Source organism: Saccostrea cucullata, unplaced genomic scaffold (genome assembly GCF_032062105.1).
Source record: "Saccostrea cucullata isolate Sc308-1 unplaced genomic scaffold, CSIRO_AGI_Scuc_v1 ctg227, whole genome shotgun sequence".
NCBI classification, from domain to species: Eukaryota; Metazoa; Mollusca; class Bivalvia; order Ostreida; family Ostreidae; genus Saccostrea; species Saccostrea cuccullata.
Window position 1 is genome coordinate 161187 of NW_026925050.1, and position 22405 is coordinate 183591.

The following is a 22405-nucleotide window of genomic DNA, read 5'->3' on the forward strand; positions in this document are numbered from 1 at the left end:
TGGCTGATCAACGTTTCAGGTGTATTTTTGAAGGTACAACTGCGCTTGCCCCAACGGTCACACCGTAAAACATATTAGAAAATTCAAATCTCCCCTCCCCTAACAAGTAAACTTTTCAAAACTGAGCTGATTGTGTTTTATAACTAGCCCATGTGCTCAGGTGCGTGATGTGGCCCATGGGCCTCTTGTTTAAAGATTCCATTGCGAGGAACTAAACTGGTGAAGATCTTTTTTAGCTAACCGGAACTGAATACGAAAGTGAACATTTCTGATCATATTTTGTGTCTGGTCCATCCGTCTGTCTGTTGTCCGCCCATCCCTCTGTAATCTTTTCACATTTTAACTTCTCAAAAACCACTGGGCCAATTTCAACCAAACATTCCACAGAGCATCGTTAGGTGAAGGGCATTTATGTTTGTTCTAATGAGGGCTAAGTCCTCTTTCAAGAAGAGATAATTCAGAAATAGTGAAAATATGGCGGTAACTTAAAAATACCTTCTCAAGAACCTTTGGGAAAAGGAAACTTTTTTTAAGTGCAGATCCAAGTTTGCTCAAATAATGACCCCCGGGGATAGGATGCTGCTACAGTTGGAGATCAAAGTTTAGCATTACTGGCCTGGGCACAGTTTTAACTGAATTATTTTAACCGATTTTAATGTTTACAATTCCTACCTAAGGCATCATCTATTGATTAGCAAAACTTTGAACACCATTTGTTGATTAACAAACAAGATACAGAACTTAGAGTTCTTCATACTGTAAACAAGGCTCGTGCCTTGTTTTTGTTTACCTATAGAAAATATTATATTTATAACAAAACGAATTTCAGCAAATCAATAGAAACTGTCGAATCGTATTTAAAATTAACCTTTATTTGAAATTATCTACTTTGAATGAACATTTATTAGTATATTAACCTGTGTAAATAAAAACATGACACTAGCCTTGTTTACATAACAGAGGTTTGGAGCTCTAGATCTGTCTTATATCTAGACAACTGGTGTTCTAATTTTTGATGAAGACCTTAGTTAAATATTTTGTGAAAATGGAAAAATAAATTGAAATTTTAGCTGAAACTGTCCATGCTCCTTTAATATTATGTTCACCCTTACCCTATGTTTAAAAATTTTAATTTGGAATTTGAATAAATACTAATGAAAATATCTCGAAAAAAACAGTAAAGCCATGATTAGTTATATTGATATGGAAGCATCTTCAGGTAGTGTAGATTAAAATTTGTGCAAATGATGATCTGTTGAGGGTTAGGACGGGCCTGCAATGGGGGATCAAAGTTTTACATTTGAAAAGAATTGGGGAAAATTTGAAAAAAAAATCTTCTCATGAACAGCAAAGCCATGATTGACCATATTTATATGGAAATATCTTTAGATAATTAAAACTCAACATTGTTTAAATTATGCCCGCAAGGTTAGAGAGGGGCCACAAAATCTGTACAAAAAAATAAAAGAAAAAAATCTTAAAAGTTTTCATCTCAAAAACAGCAAAGCCATGAGAAGTCATATCAATATGGAAGTATCTCCAGGTTGTACAGATTTTATGACCACCGAGGTTTTTAAGGGACTACAAAGGGAGATCAAAGTTTTACATGGGAAAAAAAAGGGGGAAATCTTTTTAGAATCGCATCAAGAACAGTATAGAGCCATGATTTGTTGTACCTTATATTAATATGGAAGTATCTTCAGGTATTTTTTTTCTAATTTAGAAAATGGGGGAAAAGACACGCATGTGTTACAAAATGTGTTGCAAAATCTCGACTGCCTCACGTTGCTTTCGGTTCTTTTGCATAAGATATTGAGATTTTGTTGTATCAGCTGATTATGTATTAGTACTAGGAATGTCAACGAATAGTCGACTATTCGACTATCAGTCGAATGGACCGACGATCGAATAATGAAACAACATTCGAATATTAAATAAACGCGAAAAATAGGTGTTAAAGCAAAATTGTATATTAATTATATATAGCTTAAACACAGTCACAGTATATATAATTAATACATGAAAGAACAGTTAATTATTACATACCGTGTTAATTATTTCTTAATTACTGACCTTTTTTGTTATTGTAGTAAATTATGCAGCGCTTTACTGGACTTTGAAAATTATTCATTGAACTTGTACCAATTATAAATTTATTCATCCCCTTTTTGAATGTTTAAATTATGGAATAGGAACACAGCATGTGTTACAAAATGTGTAAGCTTTAAAAACACTGCTGACAATTCTCTAAGCATACTAGAACAAAGGAATGTACAGACCAATTTTTGAATGTGATTTATGAAATTCATACATTTTGGAAAATGGTGTAAATCTATTTCATTTCTGCATCTTAACCCAACTTAAGGTTCATCTGAATATCTGTGCGTAACACACAGTACAGGCATTTGATATTACTTTTTATATAAATTTACGAAAAGGGTTTTTGATCTACGAACACGCTATCGATGAGGTTTTTTTTCTTCAAAAAATTCTCCGAATAGATTTTGTAATGCAATATGTTCAGCTAAGGAAAATAAATATTTTGTATTAGTACTCAATCTCTCCTTAATAAATGGTTCTCATTCAAGAATACTGCATACCGAGATTTTGACATCTTAATCTTATTTTTAAAGAAAATAAAGTAGACAGAAAAGGGACATTTTAGCACTACACAAAAAGAACATACTAGTGTTTTATCAAGGTGAGAGCACTCCTCAATAAATGCATATGGTTCTCGTTCAAGAATACTACATACATCTACTCTTTTCAATCTCACATTCTGTATCAGCCTGAGACACAAATATAAGCCAAAGAATCAAAGGCCCTAGGGCTGATACAGGACGTGATGTGGAAAAGGGTATGTTTTATTATGTTTATTGCATACTTAGTAATAAAAGTCAGCACACATCGCTTTAAAAAATACAAATACAATTTTATCATGCACTTACACGTTATATATGTGCTGACATTTAGCTTATGTTATCTAAGAACAGTAATTTAAAATAAAGAGTTCATGTGAACAAAAAAGTGAACTATACTATTGTTTAATTTATTTGGCGATCCGTATCAGCCCTGAAAATCTATTTCTGCCCTGCATATATTTGATTTTATGTAAATGAGCACTAGTGTTGCATTAGACTGAAATCTTAAATTTTATATCGCTGCACTTAAGGTCAAGTGTTACAAACCGATTTAAATACCTGAGATCTTAATTAATTGAATTTGTTCATGTTAGGATGCTCAAATGCAACATTGAACATTTAGACACAGATAATGCGACGGTTTACAAGGTATAAATAATCAAAATGAAAGAGAAAATTGAAATATAATTTTTAATACCTTAATGATCGGAGTCGCTGACCGTAACGTTAGAGAAAGATTTCTTTGAATGAAACAAATGGAGATAACGTACAGTATTCAAGATCAAAAGTCCACAAAACAATACAAAATAGGAGCAGAGCAAACACGAACCTCCAAAACAACAGAGATGGGATCAGGTGCCATGGAGGAGTAAGAATCCCCTGCCAACCGGTCACAGCCACCGTGTGCTCCTTGTCATGATCGTGAAATATTTACGAAAAATCCCGTCGTCAATTCAGTGTATAAAAAATGGACTACATATGTAACAAATAGTATGAAAACGTCAGTCAGAATTAAAGAGTGAGGAAAAGGGTTAAATTTAAGGTATGTCACTCGTGAAATTTGTTAAATCAAGGATTTTTTGAGAAGTATATTTTGGATAAATACTCATATAGAGTGACTCAAAATCGCAGAGAAAAAAGGGGGTCAGTGTTCATCTTACTGATCTACCGTACAATGAAGTTGACCTTTTTGCACTTAAATTTTAATTCTTTGGTTAATTACTTTAACCTTTATCATATTTTATCAGATGTAACCATGGCAATAAATATTATTTTATTTTACGTAAAGTATTTTGAGGAATATTTATCATTGAACAAATCTTGCATATTTATGCGTGTAAATTATTGTGTGAACTTTTTGCACTAAAAAGTAATATATTTGGGGTATTAAAAAACTAAATAGCCAATAAAACATTTTCTTAAATCAAGCTTTTTACGACTTAAATGCTGATCAGTCACAAGTATCAAGTACTTTAAAATAATGAAAGAAAAAGTTGGGGTCAGTGATGTTAATTTTGAAACTTGTTCTAAAAATATAAATTAAGACCTATATTAAATATTCCTAGCAATATCATAATGGAAAATATTCTCCGAGTAAAAGTATGTAAGGCCAAAGTTCCAAGATATTACATTTAATAAATGTGCAGATTTGCAGAATTATCTGCTAAATATCTTTTCACCACAAGAAATAGTCCCTCATAAATCTTGCTTCTTTGAAGCTTTTTGAGCAGTTTTTTCGTTGAATGTTGAAACATTAACATTGTTGAAATTAAATATGTTATAAAAATTGAATTTTAATAAATAGTTTTGAAGTAAGAGGTACTGCGTGAACTTTTCTAAAACGCTGACGAGTGACATACGTTAAAAGTTATTATAGATAACTTTTAAATTCAATCATTTTCCCCAGTCTTTAATTTTTATTAACAGAATCACATCCTGTTTCAGTTGTTTCGGTCTTTACACCAATAGGTAAGCGCTAATAAATGCATTGTTCTTGTCTACATTTTTATTGATAATGAATTTCCGTAGATTTTTGTTTTTGAAAGAGGTTACATTTATAAAATTACAATTCAATTTATATTTTCTTCTTAGACACAGTATTATAATATATAATAATTTAGTTTAATTTGTAACACGTCATAAGTTGCCTAGATAACAATGAATTACGTCAAAAACGTATTACTCCGCTTGACGTTAATTTCAAAATACAATTATGCTCAATTTGAAGCCACTTTTGGAGATGAAAATTTTGTTATTGTCTACACTGAAACTGTTAACGCTTTTAAATAAACCCCTTGGCGGTTTATAAAGCATGAACTGCCCTCATGTTATATCGATAACATAACATAAAATAACCACCATTCCTTAAATATTCTATGATGTATTATAAAAATAATTTTCTCTTAACAAATTACTAATTGAATGCATGTAATAGAAAAGCATACCTTCTAGCTTTGATAGCCAATGTTTCAGAATAAGATAAAATTTATCTTGATGAAGTTAACTAAAAAAAAACTTATCTTAAACACTGTGGTCCAAATTATATTCTTTATCTCTATGATAAATATACATGTAACAGAGCATTTTGAAATTACTGTCTTTGCGGGTGATTAATTTGATTATACCAAATATACCAGTCTGTGAAAGTTCCAAAATATTAAATAGATGTGAACAAACCCACCCACTCTCAGAAACCAATGGTCGGCCCTTTAATCATATTTTGATTAAGTTTTTCTCTTAATGCTCATTATCGATTGTTTCTATGCAGTAAATATGCTTTTCATTCAAAACTCCATGAAAATATTCCCTGGCGGTAATTAGTTTTTGTTATTATGTTTCCATTTGATCAGTCAGCACCATATTTCCTGTCATAACGTGTAAGAAAATGTTGCATCTTATTATCAGTGGTGAGAAAAACCATGTTGTTATTGAATTAATGTACAATACTAAAACAGTAGAAATAAGGATAAAATTTTTATAAGTTCGCCTGAGCCAAACGCTCAAGTGAGCTTTTCTGATCACATTTTGTCCGGCGTCCGTCTCTCTAGCTGTCCGTCTGTCTGTCTGTAAACTTTTCACATTTTCGACTTCTTCTCGAGAACCGCTGGGCCAATTTCAACCAGACTTGCTACATCCTTGGGTGAAGGGGATTCAAGTTTGTTCAAATGAAGGGCCACGCCCTCATTCAAGGGGAGATAATTGGGAATTAATGAAAATTTGTTGGCATGATTTAAAAATCTTCTTCTCAAGAACCACTGTACCAGGAAAGATGAAACTTATGGAGAAACATCCTCGGGTAGTGTAGATTCAAGTTTCATCAAATCATGACCCATGGGGGTTGGGCTGGGCCAAAATGGCCGACCAAAGTTTTACATAGAAATATATAGGAAAATTCTTTAAAAATCTTCTTCTCAAGAATGACAAAGCCATAGTTGATCATATTTATATGGAAGCATCCTCATGTAGTGTAGATTCCATTTTGTTCAAATCATGACCCCCGGGGGTAGGGCGGGGCCAAAATGGCCGACCAATGTTTTACGTAGAAATATATAGGAAAATTCTTTAAAAATCTTCTTCTCAAGAATGACAAAGCCATAATTCATCATATTTATATGGAAGCATCCTCAGGTAGTGTGGATTCAATTTGTTCAAATCATGACCCCCGGGGGTAGAGCGTTGCGAAAATGGCCGACCAAAGTTTTACTTAGAAATATATAGAAAAATTCTTTAAAAATCTTCTTCTCAAGAATGACAAAGCCATAATTCATCATATTTATATGGAAGCATTCTCAGGTAGTGTAGATTCCATTTTGTTCAAGTCATGACCCACGGGGGTAGGGCGGGGCCACAATGGCCGACCAAAGTTTTAGATAGGAATATATAGGAAAATTCTTTAAAAATCATCTTCTCAAGAATAGCAAATCCATGGTTGGTCATGGGACTACTTTTGGATTTAAACTTTTCAATAATAAACCAATTTCTACTTTTCCTAGCCACAGTGCTCAGGTGAGCGATGTGGCCCCTGGGCCTCTTGTTTAATATTTTTACAAGGCAAAGGGAAAGGCAAGAATTTCAAAGTGTGTATGTACTTTTTAGTTATCTATTTATTTATGTATACTTATTTAACTTTGGCCATCCATTGTATGCTATCAATATTTTGTACTAACGTAATTTCTAGACATACCGGTATTTCAAAAGAACATACTAGTATAAAGATCTCCAGATGAAAATCTGAAAATCAATTCTAAAAGTACAGCGATTACATATGTTATTCATTTGCCTGCTTAAAACTAAACGAGTTACATTTTTGACCACGAAATTACATTCACGGATACCAGCTGGATTTGCTTGCCCACGAACATTGAACCCCCCACCCCCCCCACCCACAAATGAAAATGCTTCCACAGTACATCTTGTGTCAATAATTAATTTTTTACACGATATTCTATAAAATGTAAAATTCATGCAAAATCTTAATATCGAATAAAAAAATAATAAGACGATATCAGGACCTTTGGAAACACAAATAGTAACATCTGAAGGCGCTTAACCTCTTTGAATTGTTACATCCCTTTTCTTGATCAGTTAACATAGTTTAGTAGAATAATTGTTAGACAAATCAGTATCTAATGCAATGATTTTACGATTGTTTTAAATATTTCAATCGACATTTGACCCTTCATAATGGCTCTTTCTTTTAAAATGGCCATGTAGCACCAATAGAATGAGGTAAAATTAGAAATTTATCGAGAATGTTGATATCTCTAACCAATTCAGTGCACCGTATTTGTCGGAACCAGCCTCAAAATGAACATTGACGTAAGGCAGAACACGTTCTTGCGTATAAAAGTAGTAATGTGGAATGAAGGTGATAATGGTTTATTACTGCATAAATGAAGGTTAAACCATTTATCATAAAGATGAGTTGTTAATCGACCAACAATGTCTTTAAAATAGTAAAATATCTACAAATAATTGATGTCCCTCAATCTGTTTTGATGTATTGCAACAACGTGCGTATGATTGGGAAATTTTTTTTTGTTGATAAACGTCGTTATGTTGAATTAAAAGGCGCACTCAAGGAGTTGAAGTTTATAAGTTAGAATTTTGCTTCATAGGAATTCGAAAAAAAAGTCAGGTACATGTAATTAAAGAACACCCAGTACTCAGAAAATTGTTCGAAGAACTGTTTTGTGATTGCTCTGAACAAATTCCCGAGAGCTTCGACCTTCAGTATAAATTGTGGAGGTCATGAACAAGACAGAGTGGCATACCATAATTTTCTGGAAAACATACTATCTCTTCACCAAATTACAGTAATCTTTACGTTTTGTCTCTAATGAATGCATATTTCTCATCCAGAAAAAAAGATTTTCATAACTAGAGATCAAGAGAATTACGTGTAAATATATTCTGAATAAGCATTAAATTTAATACAAGTGTTAATATCATTTTATTCCTTTAAAACTGGGGCAAGTTTGAATTTATACTATTCTAAATTTAATTTTTTTAATTTACCACGTAAAAAACATGTAAAAGAAGATAAAAAAGATAAAATGTGTCATTTTAAAGTTCAAATGCAAGGTGTTTTGTCTTATAGAGTGATGATTATAATCACATGTACATTTTATCGTAATTGCGTAGATGATGTTAAAATTACATTTTGCAATTATTTTTTTTTTTTTAGATATGGTTGTTGAAGAAAAATCATTTCAGAAACAGAAAAAAATATTTTGACTGTAAGCATCAAAAAATAGATTTAAATTTCATATTATGAAATGGATATTTTTAAAAGGAGAATTCAATTATAAAAAATGATTAAAATGTTTTATCATTGAAGAAATAAGTGCTGTTTCGGTATGAATGTTATATCACGTACATTGGTTAACTTTGATCTTTGATGATGAAAAGAAATTTAGATTTTATGCCTGAAAATGAAAGTTCATGATTCTATGCGTACTTTTTTTTTATAAAGTTCAACGATATTGTATTTATCATATTCATCAAATCAGACAAAACAAATTATTGTTTTTGAAAATAAACTGACGTAAGTTTCAGTATTTAATTAGATTTATTTACCAATCCAACGGTGAACATTAGAGAGTTGTTAATTTGCTCGAGAAACCACTTATCGCAATCAACACAGTCTATGACGAAAATCGTGTATAACTCCCAAATGTTGATAATGTATGCTGCTTAGAGTTGCTGTCAGTCAATATACCGTAGGTATAAACTTGGTATATGTGACCTCGGAGGCGATTGCTTATTTATCGGCTACAAGCACTGCATTGCAGCATTAGAAGGCAACCAACACGACTGTCGACAGATCTTTCTCAGGTAGGCTCTTTACAAGCATCGCCACGACACAATCTTTGGTGTCTTGTTGCTTTTTTTTTTTTTTTTTTTTTTTTTTTTTGCTTTTCAGGCAGCAAATAGTTATTATTTTGTTCTTTCTATTAAATAAAAACAGACATTTAAGAATTATTTTATATTTTGAAAAATAAATTGATGAATATGTTAAAATTGATCAGTCCATCGACCATTTAAACTTCATAAATATTTTGCTTGAGTATTGTCCTAAAAATAAAAATGGTACATGTTAATATATATATTTAAAAATAGTTTTGTTGCTTTCTACAAGAGCCCTGTGATATTTCATTGACTATATCAGATTAGAATGAAAAGCAAAGTACGATTTCCGCTAACATTTGAATGAAATTAAGTTGTAATCGCTATTTTTTTCTTCATGCTTGCTGTGCTCCCTATCTGTATTGCTATAATGGAGTTTGAAACTTGATCAAATTGTTCATTATCTTCATACTTTATATATTAAAAAAAACCTTTACATAAAACCAGAGTATGGACTAGTCAGCAAATTTAAGACAATTGTTTTTTTAAATATAAAATTGTCACAATGATGAAAGAGGAACCTTCATTATTTGTAATTGTCCAAATTCTTTTTAATCAGTAACGACGTATGTCACTGTGTCTTTAATGTCATTGGCTGTCTTGTCGGGTGTTCTTATCTAGAGTAGAGACTCTTTAAATTTTATTCCCGCTCATGATAGGGAACACGGTCAGTGTGACTGGTCGACACGGGATGCTTACTTCTTCATGACACTTGATTCCTACCTCTGATATTTTAGAAGTCCCCATCTGCTCTGCTTCCGAATGTATTGTTTTATGGATTTTTGAAAATTTCCAGGTTGATTTCTCCATATTTCTTTCAGTATAAAATTTAAAATTCACACAAAATATAAAATTACCATAAAGAATTTTAAAAAAAATTAATATTCATCAAAATAAAACCCCAAAATATAATACAATCTATACAGCATATTCTTTGAAACGAGTGACTTTTATATATTAAAAAAACGGCTTTGATGTATAAAATGTCCATGTTTAGAAAAAATGCAAAGCTTTTAGCGTATCTTGTGTACCCGTTTTAATGAAAACATATTAAATGCTTTTTATTCAAGATAAAAGAGACTTCTGTTCTTCGGAATACTACATGACAAAGGCGTGACATTGAATAATATCAGCACGATAATGATAATCCGATAAGTTTTGATGTCGTAGTGAGATCCAATGATACAGAATTGTTTACATTGTAGGTTAATATTCTCAACTTCTTAGTGATGGTTTCACACCAAAGTATTATAATTATATATGTATTATAGTGAGTAAAAACTAAACACTTACGTATTTTATCCTTGACGGTTCCCACCGTTTAATTTCAAGCATTGTCTAAAGTTATAGTGTGAATATTATGACAATGATTAAATATTACGCAATTTCTGAACTCTTTCAAATGAAATATATGGTTGTAAATCTCTCCAAAGAAATATGGAGATAAATTAAAGTCAACATGCTAAACTGTTCATTGAAATAATACACATCGGAAGCAGAACGAGTTAAAGCAGTCCTGAATATCAGCAACAAGTTGGGATTAAGTGCCATGAAAGAGTAAATATCCCTTATTCCTATTTTCATTTTTATGAGAAGCCTCCCATTTTAGAATTGCTTTAATTTCTTTAGGGAGGGGAATGGCGACTGTTAGCCAGATCACGTGGTTTTTCTGTAGTGTATGCCTCTTCACTTCGTCTGTCTGTCTAACCGTATCATACGAAAAAGAAAAACAAACAACAGAACAAGAGGTAAATTTATGCCATGCTATGATGATTTATTTGGTATTAAATGCCCATGTCATGGCTTAAACACTTCTATATACATGTACATGTATATCATTTTCCAGGAACGTATTGTGCTTTCAGCGGTGCGCCTTCTAAGACTTTTAAATCAACGACTTCCCCAATCGCATCATCAGACACAAAAAAGAAACTTAGGAACTGTGGATTCACTCTATAATTTACCAGATCTATTTTACAGAGGAAAAAAGTAGCCGATGTTCCAATTTACAAGTAAGAACACAAAACCACACAAAACCACAATCTAGAGTTTCATAAGTGTAAATGCAAATTACTTTAACTCAAGTCAACGTCAGCACAAAGAAAATACTTATCATTATATAATTTAAACAATCATAAAATTTAGTATGCATTAGGCAGCATGAAAGCCTTTTTATCATTACTTGCAGCAATGAGCTTGCATAAAAGGCATTAAGATTTTTTCAATGCTATTGGCTGTGGTATACATAATTTCATTTAGGGTTTTGATTTAACATTTATAAATGATAGTTTAAAATGCACGTACTTGCAAATCCATTTGTGGAAAATTTGAATTGAATTTGATGTGTAAAATTCCAGTGATATCAATTCATGTTATTTAATTGGCCATCTTTAAAAAAAAGAATGCCAGCCTTTTCTCGACTCAGCATAAGCTAGTGCTTGATGAAAAATTTTCCTACGTGCAACTCTGTGTGATTTACACACCAATAATCACACTATACTTTAAAACATTCCTTATATTACATTTTGCATGTTAAAATATCCAAAAATATTCTCAATAAATATTTTTTCGGTGACGTTGCATAACATTTTTAATATCTCCCTCTTTGTAACGTCACTTTGCACAAGTTTCACCTTGTATATATTACTATGCATGAGTAAACACAAAAGTAGGTTTCGAATTAATTTCACAGTTGTCTTATTTGAAAAACACAGAAAAACTAAGTATTATACAATTATGGAACCTTTTGGTGGTGAATATGGTTTGTTTTCACTAAAAAAATATAAATATTGACTGAGACGATAAATATTGACTAAGACGAAGCTGAAGTCAATATTAATATTTTTCTGGTGAATAACAGTACATATTTACCACCTAAAGAGCCCATAATTGTATAATTATATAGTCTGAGTTTGAGTTTAAAGCATTTTCCTTCACAAACTTTATTCGCTGAAATTTAAAACAAAAAGAGTCAAGATTACAATTTGTAATACTGTTTTTTCCTTTCTAAGTTTTTCCATGAGACATTTAAAAGTTTAGAAAATATCTCAAATACATAGCTGGTTCTGGCCATTGCAACCATTGTTTCCAACGATGTTTGAAGTGTCGATTGTGACTTCACAATGCCGCTGCACGGGCATTGACCCTCCGGTGAATACAGCTTTAAATCCGTTGAATTTGTAATGTTATTAAATATATGCGTTTGTATAGATTATATAGGTACTATTTATAGGCTATAAATGTAAATATATAAATCCAAAAGCTTATTTCAGACATTTCATTTACGAATAGTTCTAGCTGACACTGACTCTTTTCCACGCACTTTTTTTTTATTGAAATGACGTGCTTCTCGATTTTGAATTCGTGCAATATGACTGTCCTTCTTAGAGTACTAGTAATTTGTCTTGCATATTGACCTTTTTCTTTAGTATACGTTACTTATAATAACACTGGTATTTCGTGTGAAATAATAATCTGAAAGAATAGAAATATTTGCGCTTAATTTGGACATAAAAATATACCTCATTTGTTTATGTTCAGTTTAAGATTGGAAATGGATGCGGTTAATAATAATTATATAATAAATGTATAATATAGATATAATCCACTACGATTTTTTTATAGAATTAAAAATAATGACAAAGAATTTAAGAATAGTATGATGTTGAATTTAAATATTCCAAATTTAAATCGTTTTGATGATGTATAGACCTACATTGATGCGCATGCATTTGAAACTTACTCTTTCAAATATTTAACTTAAAAAAAATTCCCGTTGTATTTACTTTTATGTTTTTATTGTGTGATTTTGTACTACTATTTTATAACAAAGGTATAACAAAGGTAATCATTCCTCCATATATTTTGGAATTTCAATATAAATTACTATTCAACACATACTTCCATTCAACACACATTCATATATGAATGCATGTTGTTTTGATACAAACCTTCAATTTAAAGAGATACATGTATTAATCTTTAATTATCTTAATTTTCAGATTTTCTTCTCATCCTGTGGCGATAAGGAATGATATGTTGAAATAGACCGATGAACCAAGAACTCTTCCTAAATCAGCTTTATTCACTCCTAAGATTCTGAAAGAAAATGACAGTTATTTCTCCTTCACTATCGTCCAAAATGAAATATACGACAAACACAGTATTTAAAAAGAAACTTCACTCATTGAAGAAATCTCAAGGGCTTGTAAAAGTAATACCGTGTTTTAAGTATGTATTTATTGTTTGGGAGTTTGACAGATCATGCTGTCAGATACGTTTTAATTGCTTATCATTTTTATATTAAAATGCATAAAGTACAGGTACGCCTCTTTTATGCAACGGACATACAGTTGGCATTTCAAAATCTGCTCATTTTGGCTTAATTGTCCCTGCGTTTGATAAAAGTTTACAAATCAATACAAATCAAAATAATATTTTTTTTCTTTAGCAAAAACCGAGAAGCAGGAAAATCAGTTAAATAAAAAAAAGTTGTTATGGAATATAGCTAAAAAAGGAAATCATTTATTTAATCATCTTTATTTTTCATTTGCAATACATGTAAGTAACACCAGACAATGATTCTAAGACGAAATGATTACAGATTTCAATCTTGAAATACTAACAAATTATATATTATCATGTACGACAACGTGAATATATACGAAATATATTTCATTAAAAAACGTGTAGGATAATCAATAAAATATTTCATGTTTTGTACATTAAACAGATTTGAATATAAGATTTATTGTAGATAAACACAGAATGAATTTTCACTACATATAGTGTACTAATTGTACTGTCTACTGACTAAATGTTCATGGAAAGGTCACAGATATCAGTCATTCAGTCACGTTTAAGTAGACCTTCAGTCACCATTTAGTTCAATAAATGCAGAGTTTCATCTTGTGAACTTCAGCTTATTTGTCAGTATTCTCCCAGACTATTTAGTTTTATCTTTATTGAGAATATTAATGATTATATTTACATTTATTCATTCTTTGTTGCCATAGCAATAAAAACTGTACAAGGATTGTATGGATCAATTGACACAGTCATGCATTGTTAATGTTTTTTAAAATTTATATTGACATAGTTGTATCACCTTAAGTCTATAATTCTTCTAAATTAGCCAACAAAAATTCAAGAATTGCGTCAAGTGCGAATGTCTGAATTAAATTGAATCATTTCATACAAATATATGTTCAAATGTTTTTCTGCCTTTTATTCCTTACATTTAGGCTCATGCAAAAATGATGTGGGTAATATTTTATATTTAATTACATGTAGATTTCAGAGATAGCATATATTGATGTTTGCTTATATGTTAATTTAATGAAAGTCATGTTTAATAAATGAAAAATGCAAAATAGTAATTGTTTTACATAATTTGTATCCACCAAGCATAACTTTCATTCAGGAAAAGACAACCCTAATATGCATGAAATATCTCATGTTAAAGGCACATGTCCTTTTAAATCATGCATTAAAAGAGACTTCGTCAATAAATGGCTTGATATTAATACTATTTGAATTCATTATAGGTATAAACAAATTGAATTAATCGAGCTTTCTTGGATACTTTTCATTTGAAATTTTTATATTTCTTTGAAGATGAAAATATTTCTATGTTCTCTACTTGTTTACCATACTCGTATTGGTTTTGTCAAAATGTGGCACCGAAAAAGGACAATGTTGTATAAGGAAATCACGCACAAAGAAAAGATGATGAAGATATTTGAAATCTTTTAAAATAGTAAATTGTTACCATAAATGTAATTGAGAAAAATTACTTTAACATTTACGTATGAGACTTTTGTCTTTGGAACATATCTTTCATAATTTTAAATTTCAGAGAGTAACTCTGCACAAAGAAACATAGAGACCAGTCACAGCGATGAGAAATGCCATTATTGACTTGCACTTTACAGTCATGCTTATGCACTAAATACAGAAAATACTTGAGCTGCTCTGTTTTTGTGGCTAGGCAAGGCAAAGGGCTGTTTCTAAAAAATAGACCCCAGGATTGTGAGACTCAAACTGAAGTCAAATTTTCATTTGCCTGTAAAATGTATATTAATTATTGAATTATTCTCTAAATTTGAAGATTTGAATAATACAGTAATATAATTTAGGGATGAATGACTTCTACAAAATTTTAATACAATATAAACATTTTGATTAAAGTTTAAGATGTTTCAATATCTCGAGGTCAGGGCCTGGTACAGGGTCCTGTTGGGAATTTTGAAACAAAAAGTGGTAACATATGGAAATATTGATGTGATATTTTATGTTAAAATGTTGAATAAAGAGTTACTTTGATTCAAGAAGTGATGTGAAATAGATGTGGATATTCAAAAATTCAAAAGAACTTTTAGAAAATTTGAAATCACAAGATTTAACCAAAATCAACAGATTAAAAACTTACGACTTTTCAACTTTATACACAACCATTCCCCACGATAATTAAGGTCGAGGCTTTTTGATATTATGAACAGCTGCATTTTCAATAAAAATGGAACTCGTAAATTTACTTACTTGTTTATTGATCATTTGCAATATCATTTTGTTAAAACACATTCTGATTGTACACACAAGTACTCTGAAGTTGACATCAACAAAGATGCTTGAGTTTCTGATTAACAGTATCTAATATGTGGGTTTTGGAGACCAGGTATTCCAACAATCTATTGGAATTCCCATGGGTACCAATTTCGCTCCGTTATTAGCAGACCTATTTATGTATGCATATGAAGGAGAATTTTTGCAAAATCTTATGCATGAAAAGAAGAAAACACTTGTTGTGGCCTTCAACTCGACATTTAGATATATCGAAGACGTATTGTCAATTAACAATGGTAATTTTCATTCCTACGTCGATACGATATGTCCTGGAGAGCTTGAGATAAAAGATACCACAGAGTCTGACTCATTTGTTTCATACTTGGATATTTTACTTGAAAAAGACGTTAATGGTAATCTAACAACCAAGCTATATGATAAACGTGATGCCTTTAACTTTTCTATCATCAACTTCTTTTACTTATGCCAATATACCTTATGCATACAGTATATATTTCAATATACCTGCATCACGTATGAACAATTTCTAAAACGATGTAAATTATTTACAAGCAAGTTGGTGATACAAGAATATCAGCAGATTCGTTTAAAGCCATCATTTTGTAAGTTCTAGCAATGAACAAATACAATTCATCATTAAGTCGAATGTACGTTTTTGAACAATTGTTTCATTATTTATACATTGAATTGACGACGAATTTTCTGTTATTTCCCGATCATGACAAGGAGCACACGGCGGGTGTGACCGGTCAGCAGGGGATGCTCACTTCTTCATGGCACCTGATACCACCTCTGATGTTTTGGAGGTCCGTGTTTGGTCTGCTCCTATTTTGTATTGTTTTATGGACTTTGATATTGAATACTATTCGTTATCTCCATATTCTTCTTTGAAGGTTTACTCTCTATTCCCACCTTAAGGTATCTTAAAATCTCAAAATTTAAGTTTGTGTTAGTATAAAAAGTACAGTTTCAGGCTGTCTGTCATTTGGGAAATTTTTTACTTTAATTTGGGGAAAAAGTAAATTTTCAATTGGGACAGGGTCCATTCACAGGACCTGGATGCAAGGGTTATTTAACTTGAGATCGCATACAAATACGGCTGTATCTGATGAGAAATAATGAACAATAATTTTGGAACCGTCATGATTAGGTATAAACCAAAAAAGGAGCATATCAAAGTTGTACCAATTGTTACGTACGATTTATGCCTTTTGTAAGTGAAATAAAATTAAAATTATTTTAAACAATCAATTTTAAAATGTTATATGTTGCTTTGGTACATAATTTCGCATTGTAACAATGCGAGGTTAATTACTGCAGTATATTTTAAACCCCACCTGACACTGAATTTAAAAAAGTGCGCGGATTTGTGCATGTAAAACAATGGTTCTAAGTGTCAATGTCTTTTCATACAAACATTTCTTTACTTAGAATGAAAATATTTTTATCTAGAAAATGAAAGCATATAATTATGTTAACTTAAAATTACAAAGCACTATTTACATTACTGTCCATTAATAACAAAAATATGATGTTTTAATCTTTTATCTTTGCTTTAATCATGTTGGATGTCTGATTAGTTTTTAAAGTAAGATCATGCCTTAATTGACTTTTTCTATACAACGTTGCATTAAGTATTGCATTTACATTAACATCTTTGTTACATTAGTTCACAAACTTGTCTAGAATAGATCATGATAAATAGGACATCAGTACTGAGAAGTCCCTATATTTAAAAAGTATCGAAGAAAGCTTTATTTTTTTTCAGCTTTATATTACTGAAATCAAGGAAGGGAAGAAAAAAGTATGGGGAGGGAGCAGAAGCCTTGGTCGCCTGTATAAATGTTATGTTCAGCCAAGTAGAAGCCAATTGCAAGTAAAATACCTTTAGAAAGCTATCTGACTCAATTTTTAAAATCCCGATAAAAAATGTCCAATGTTCAAGAAAATAAATCCAAATGTTCACCTTTAAGTGCAGATGATCTACACGTAGAAGTTTTCTACAATGTAAATTCACACATATTCTTTCATAAGTATATTGTAGTTATATAAAGGAATATATTTACCCAATTCCATTTTTTTTTAACCAAACAGTGATAATTAGAAAAAAAAAATTCTGAAAACTGAAACTTATGTATATATTCTTTAATCACATAGTTTTTTTCCAATCATAGAATATATATGACTAACATATATTCCTTTCGTGACCACTGATTTAAGAACATTATCATGGTAATTTATTATCTGTTTGGATCAGGGATGGGGTAATTGAAAAAAGTAATTGTAATTGATTGTAATTAGTTCATTAAAACATATTACACGGATATTAAAGCGGTGCAACGAATTATATAGGACAAAAATGAATGATGGATTTGGAAAGAAATTGAAAATGCAGATATGAAGAATATCCACAGAAAATTAAGCTGATGCTGAAGGTACACTAGTCCATTTCATTTTTTTTATGTTAAGCGTAAACATATACCTTTGTTTTTGATGTTCCATTTAAAAAAAAATTCAAAATATCAGGTGTTTTTTTGAAAATCTTAAATTTTTTCAAAATTTGTTGCAAACTTTAAATTAAGTATTGATTATCATATGCTGACATGTAGTTACCTTGATTTTGCAAGGAATTTTCATTATCATGGTAAAATAATATCAAATTGTTTGAATGTTGTTCTTTATAAAAAGTAAAGTTTGTGTTTTATTTTAATTAATTACAATTTTCAAAGTATTTGGTGCTTTTGTAATTGCACACTTTGCTTTCAATTACAAGTAATTGAATGTATTTAAATACATTTTTAAAAATTGAATGTTTTTCAAGTTTACTTTTCAATTACATTTAAAATGTTTTTTGTTTTTAGTTTGCATTATCTGGTAACTTTTTATAATGCATAGTTTGCAGTATATTTTGGTGTAATTGAAAATTTCATTTTTTTGTAATTTTGCAATAATTAAATCATTCTGTGTGAGAAATTTTAATTTGTTTGTTAAATTATCACATTTTTTATTACAGCATGGCATGCTGCCCAGGGCAATTTTGAAGGATAAATGACTAGACAGTCTAATTTTGTTGAGGTAATATCAGACTGCTCATACACAGGACTTCCACAGGTAAAATACTGCAATAAAAGGGAATGTATATCACAGCAATGTTTTAACCAAATATATAATTCAATGGTACTAGATCTTTTAAGAAATCTTCATGATTAGGTAAAGACAGTTTTGATATCTGATTTTTGAAATCTAATGATGATTAAAATGAACTCAAAACTGTAGAAACATTATATACTTGTATATGTTTTTCAAGATTCTTTTTAAATAAAACTGAAGGACTGTAATTGAAATGTATTTCATAACATTTGTCAAACATTTGTCAAAGTAATTAATAAATTACATTTGAAAAAAATCAATGTAATTGTAATTGTAAGTAATCGACAAAATTATCAATATATTTGAAAGTATTTGATTACATTTCAAAGTAATTGACCCCAACCCTGGTTTGGATGAAACGCAAAAAGGGTTCAATTCAATCAATTCAATGTTTAAATAATGGACTAACATATTCTTACCACGGATAAATTTATCAATTACACACAATTAAATGGCCAGTGATTTAATATAGATAACCTGATAATGTTAAACAAAAATCATTTATAGGATAACTTCTTTCAAAAAGTTCTATTTTCATAATTAATTTTTATTTGCTCATATATTATCCAAATTTGGTAGAAATATTTTAACAATAAATCCAAATGATTTATATTAATTTTTATAAAACAGGACGATTTATTCAAAACTTATCCAGATTTTAAAAACGCAAAAATCGGTCCGCGGAGCAGGTCAAAATTGTGTAAGTTACAAATAATACACTAAATAATGTATGTAGTCTTATTCTCTGTAAAAATGAACATAAACGAAAAACAACCTAGAAATTCTAATTAAGATTTTGATACATCAGAAGTCTCTGCCAAACTGTCTTAATTTTTGTTGAAAGAAAATCAGTTGGGACATAAAACTTTACAAAACAACAAAAATAATGACGTTGATTAGTCTCTCTTTGTGGCAAGACTGCAATAAGACTACAACCGATAAAGTGGCTTTTGATAAAATTTTACAGAATTTTTTATTTTGAATTAACTATAAAAATGTTCAAGGAAACACAAAATAATTATTATGTAGCGAGTTATGCATGTGTGTAGCAAGTTATATAAGTAATACAGGTGGATTAATTTCAGTTGTAACACAGTTTTGTATCGGATGAGGGCGATCTGTGAAGAAACGGTTAAACTGTTAAAATTTTAAAAAGTTGGAACGTCCCTTGTCTATATCCGTTTACACCCTGTAGGCGCTTCATCATTGTTTTGTCTTATTTCACTGTGAAAGCAGGTTATGTTAATATAAACAAATCTTAGCAAAGAAAATAATGCAATATAGAAAAAGTCAAGTATTGGAAAAAGGATTAAATGAGTGGGCATTGGATTACTAGTATACTGTGTAAATTGTTTAGAGATGGACTTTTTTTTTTAGAAATTCTTGACGCTATGACATAACATTGCCATTAAGTCTGCTTTGCGGGTACAGTACATGTTGGTTCTAAAATGACGTAAATTGTTTTCTGTTCAATCAAATAGAATGAAACCTCACACATCAACAAAACAAATATATTTACATAATATGATGTGCTTATTTTAAATTTCTAAAAGCTGTAATATATGATAATGCAGGTACATGTAATGCACACACTTTGCGAATAACATTAGTTATGATTTGGTAAACTACAGTTTTGATATCTGATTTTCTGTATCAATGAGATTAACCTTAAGTTTCATATTAAAAAGCCTTAATTTACAAATACATTGGTGATAATAGTTTTTTTTAATTACGTAATATCTCGTTTCTCAATGTCTCGTCTCACAACCATGAGCCTTGAACTTAAAATGAATTTGTGCATCACATTACCTATCAGTTTTTCAAATTATAAATAAAATATGGAGATGAAAAATTAATCACTGTATTCGAATTCAAATTCCATAAAACAATACAAATGAGGAGCAAAGCAAACACGGATATCAGAGGTGGGATCAAGTGCCATGGTGGAGTGTTATAATCCTATTCTTTAAATGATTTCTTTATGCAGAAATTTGTCATTTTTTAACCATGGCAACACATTTCACAAAACCAAACAAGTATGGAAAATGTGCAAAGTACCTAGAAAAATACTCATGTGTGCCAAGTTATATTGAAATCAACCAAAATAGTATCAAAAAAGTTCAGAAAATTAATTTGTAAATACCTACGGCAACACCTTTCATTAAAATTAAAAAACAATTTATAAACAATTTCCCTTTGTGAAGTTGACTTTTGTGTAAAGATAATGATTTTAGCATATATGCACCTTTAGCATGAAATATCTAATAATATAAGGGTTATGTCTCGTACTGAAACTCGATAATTTCAAGTTTTATCGCAAGAAAAATGTGAATTTAATTTTTTGCGAAAAACCAAGTGAGTTTAAAAAGTGCGTTAAGCTGTAACTCTATTATTTCGTGCATGGTATCACAAATGTCTATAAATGCAGATTTCAGCAGGAAACGCTAAAAGGGTAATGCTTATTTTATGACGAGATCTTATCGATTGTAAAATGTTACATAAAGAGAAGTGTTTGGGTAAACGCGGTTAATAGTCAAAGTTAGCACTTTTATTCACTTTTATTCGTTAGATTCACATTATAGATTCATGGTATAGTTAAAAACCTGGATAAACCAAACAAGTGAAATCAAGTTAAATTATACTTCTCCTGATATTGGCGCAAATTACATGCAATCGGACAACACCAAAATTAGTATCGCTTTGATTAAATATCAAATACAAATTGAGAATTTTAATTTCTTCACTGACGTTCTTTTAAGGAGGCTAGGGGGTCAACAAATTAACCCACCAGATAAAACTTATTTTTTAGACATGATATCTTAAGCTGTCAACTATCATTTGGCCAAGAAAATTTTCATAAATTTTAGTTTTAGAATTTGATGATTTTATTATATCTTTATATAAAGCTCTTCTTTTAAAAGAAAACAAAATAGTCTTAAAATGGTCACAACCACCCAGCCCCTCTAAAAGTATATTTCTCCTTGTTATCCACGTTAGCATTTATAAAAAAATTCAATTTAAATTAATAAGTTACATGTACAAATTATGTTGTTTTTATGTTTTAGAGACTTGTGTCCGATGCACGACGACGCTTTTTCTTAACAAATTTAACAAGGGGAAATATTTAAACATTTAAGATAAAAAAGCTACACGGAACACACAATGAATTTATACAAAATTACAGCAAAGTCATCGTTTTCCCCGTAGTGTTGAAAGTATCATTGAATAAAAAATTTAAATATAATAAAATAACAAGTTAGTATTCGAGATGAATTAAAATAATCTTTAAAATATTTATTTATGACATTCCTCAGTAAACTTGTTTTGCTTTATCAAGCAAAAGCCATGTTTAAAAATGTAGATCAACTAAAAGTTTTGTATCACTGTTGATCTTTTTAAACTCAGAATATATTCATATGTGCCAAATTTGGGGCAGAAAGAGTTTGACTCTTCGGTACATTTTCGCCTTTATAGATAGGTTTTAGACTATGCCTTACGTCATTATGACTTACATCCACCATGACAAAAACGAAGTCATTGATAAATGCCCGACTACACGATTTGCTGACTAGATCGCACATCTATTTTTGTTATTTACAACCCAGGGATCATGAGGTATT

At 30.4% G+C, this 22405-nt stretch overlaps 1 long non-coding RNA gene across 1 annotated transcript; it reads left to right on the forward strand.

Moving 5' to 3' along the window:
* Positions 1-10575: 10575 nt before the first annotated feature.
* On the forward strand, positions 10576-13427 carry LOC134267925 (uncharacterized). Its single transcript, XR_009992255.1, has 3 exons — positions 10576-10798; positions 10897-11062; positions 13052-13427. It is a non-coding gene; the product is annotated as an uncharacterized LOC134267925 (long non-coding RNA).
* The last annotated feature ends 8978 nt before the right edge of the window (positions 13428-22405 follow it).